Below are 3,357 nucleotides of genomic sequence, written 5' to 3'. Positions count from 1 at the left end.
CAAAAATTGAACATTTGATAAATTTTGTCAAAATTTGATCTTTAAATGCTTATAAAAAAAAATTGTGCATATGTATTTTTAATATTTTTCAACTGATATTGTAACAATATATCAGGAGCTTTGTATTAAATTTATACACTTTTTGGCCCAACAGATAAAGCTTTATTGATATTTATAGAAAAAAAAAACTAAAAAAGTCCGTAAACAGCTCAAAAAGAGTCAAAATATTTTCAAAATTGTATGGTGTAAAGGAAATGCTAATATAAACATCCAGTAAAATTTTCATGTATCTGCAGTTATTCGTTTTTGAATTACAACAAAATAAGAAAATCGTTACGTAAGAAATCGAGTGAATATCAAATGTTGTAAAAATATGGATTTCAAACGCTCAGAAAAATTTAATTTCACTTTCTTATAGATATTTTTTGTTTGATGAAGGTAGATAATCTTATAAGGAATCTTGTATTACATTTTCATATCTTAGATTTAAAAAGAAAAATTTTTATGAATTTCTTACTCGAAATAATTTGCAAATTTTCGTGATTTTTCCATATTTTGTCATTTTTTGAACTTTAAATGCTTATAAAAAAAACTGTGGCTAACGATTTTTAATGTTTTTCAAATCTCATTGTAACAATATACTAGGAGCCTTGTATTAAATTTCAAGTATTTTTACTCAACAAATAAAGTTTTATTGACATTCATAGAAAAAAAAATTAATTAAATTGGAAACTGAAATTGTCCGTAAGCAGCTCAAAACAAATCAAAATATTTTGAAAATTTTATCATGTATAGAAAATAAAAATATAAACAACCAGTGAAAATTTCATGTATTTACAGTCATTCGTTTTAAAGTTACACCAAAAACCAAAATCAATTTTCTCGAAAACAGATTTTGCGTAAAAATTCCCGTTTTTCCTTAATTTTTCTTTTGTTTTTCACGGCGCTTTTGAAAACTACTGGAAAATTGTTGACCCCCCCAAAGTACCAACTAGATTCACTTTCCTATCAGAAAAGGTACTGTTGAAGAAAATCCAAGCACTTTTACTGTCCTAAAAGGTGATCACAGACACAAAAAAAAAAAAAATAAAAAAAAAAAAAAAACACACATCATTGTAAAATCAATACATTCATCGTTCCATTCAGAATCTAAAACTGGAATAACTATTTTAGTTATTTTGTTGTGATTGTAATGATTGTATAATATTATTTGTGGGTACTTGAAACTTCTTAAGTATACTATTATATATCTATGATAGTAACACGGTTTGTTGTTGATGTATAACGCGTTACCTGATGGATATTGTGATATGAATAATTTGGAATTTATTATTGATACCTATTATAATTTATAGGTCAATTTTTTTTTAATACTATAGCTGATAAGTATACCTATAATAGGTATGTCTAATACCTAGAATGATAAACCGTCTCCGCTCAGAATCGTTTTTCTTATACAGTGATATTATATCATTGAATTCAAATTTAATTCTATCCATTATACAGTGTCCCGCTTGTAACCTGCTGTACAGCAGAGCGACATCCACTTACCCGCTTTTTTTGTCTATGAATATCGATAAAATGTTATCTGTTGGGGCGTAAAAGGGGCCAAAATATTTAAAAATGTAATACGAATAAAACCGAATAAAAACACTGAATGTTTATATTAAAATTTTCTATACACGATAAATTTTGAAAATAATTTGACTCTTTTTGAGCTGTTTACGGATATTGTCAGTTTTCAATTTTTTTAGTATTTTTTCTATAAATATCAATAAAGTTTTATTTATTCGGCCAAAAAGTGTAAAAATTTAATACAATGCTCTTGATATACCTATTGTTACAATAGCAGTCGAAAAATATTAAAAATACATTGGCACAATTTTTTATAAGCATTTAAAGATCGAATTTTGACAAAATTTATCAAATTTAAATTTGAATAATTAATTTGTAGTTAAAAATTCATTAAATGTTCAACTTTTATATCTAAGAATTGAAAATTTAAAACAAGATTCCACGTAAGTAGTTAATTCTGTAACCAAAAAATCTAAAAAATACATAAGCACAGTTTATTTTTATTGACGAAATTCGGAATCGGCTCATTTTCATTTTATTCTGACTATCAACACGCGAAAAATTTACCTGTGAAATTGGCTGAATCGTATAATACCGAACCCACAACCCAAAAAATCGAGAAAACCATAAGCGACGTCATTAAGAATATCATCAACCACGTTGAGTCTGAGATATAACGGAAACAGAACTTAGCGTTAGCATACATGACATATTCCGAGAAGAGCCAACGGTTGCGGGTTTTGCGGACCTATTGTATTAAGTGACCCAGTGTGCGGACGGCGACTCATCGAAAACCCTTCAACTGGACGACGAATCCAGAACTGCACCGGTTGAAGGGATTAAAAATGACGTGGTCGCTATGCCAGCAATGCAGGCGGCGGTGGAAGCACCCAGTGACGAGACGGAGTTCGTCACACCAGCCAGGGAATTTGAGATCAAGGACAGCTTTGGAGACTTGATCGACTGGCTGGACCAGGGGGCAACGCAAACAAAACGCGCAGCTCCACACAGATGGAAGTGAAACCGTCCAGGTTTAGGTACGCGACAGTGCACTTTTGGGGTGATCGGCGCTAAGTAAATCGGCACCAATACACGTCCAATCCGAGATCGAAGACGACACGACAACGGAGGATAGCGGTACTGGTGCCATAGCCGTAGTTAGGGGGGGGATTACCCCCCCCCAGTTGGAATAATAGCCCCCCAAAAAACTTAAGGCCACCTATATTTAAAAAATATTCAAATAAATCATTTTTTCGATATTTAAATATCGATAAAAATAATTCTTTATTTTTTTATGTCACTTTATCCATTACATTTCTTATAAGTTGTAATACCTATCATTCAATAATGTGTTGTTTTTGTCGGTCAATATTATGTCGTTAAGGTTAAATTGTGCTTATTTTATTAAAATACGTCCTTACGTCATCTATTCATTATTTTATTGTGTTATTATTATTATTATTTACTAAAATCACAGAACAATAAAATGCAATATCGATAACTGATAAGAATATAAGATAAGCGCTACAAGCACGTGATGGAAACGAAATGTACCGAATACCTATCACTAAGTTCATTTCAAAAATGTATTACAGTTGAAACATTTCCGAATCTATACAAACTTCTGAACTTGGCTTTAAGTATACCAATTTCTTCAGCATCTTGTGAACGGTCTTTTTCGACTATGAGAAGAATCAGTACTTAGGTATATACGCTCTACCATGAATCATGATCGTTTTTCCTCTTTAGCTATTATTAATATTGAAAGAGATGTATCGAATA

The sequence above is a fragment of the Acyrthosiphon pisum genome, chromosome A1 (genome assembly GCF_005508785.2).
Source record: "Acyrthosiphon pisum isolate AL4f chromosome A1, pea_aphid_22Mar2018_4r6ur, whole genome shotgun sequence".
NCBI lineage: Eukaryota > Metazoa > Arthropoda > Insecta > Hemiptera > Aphididae > Acyrthosiphon > Acyrthosiphon pisum.
Note: the sequence above shows the minus strand (reverse complement) of the source record.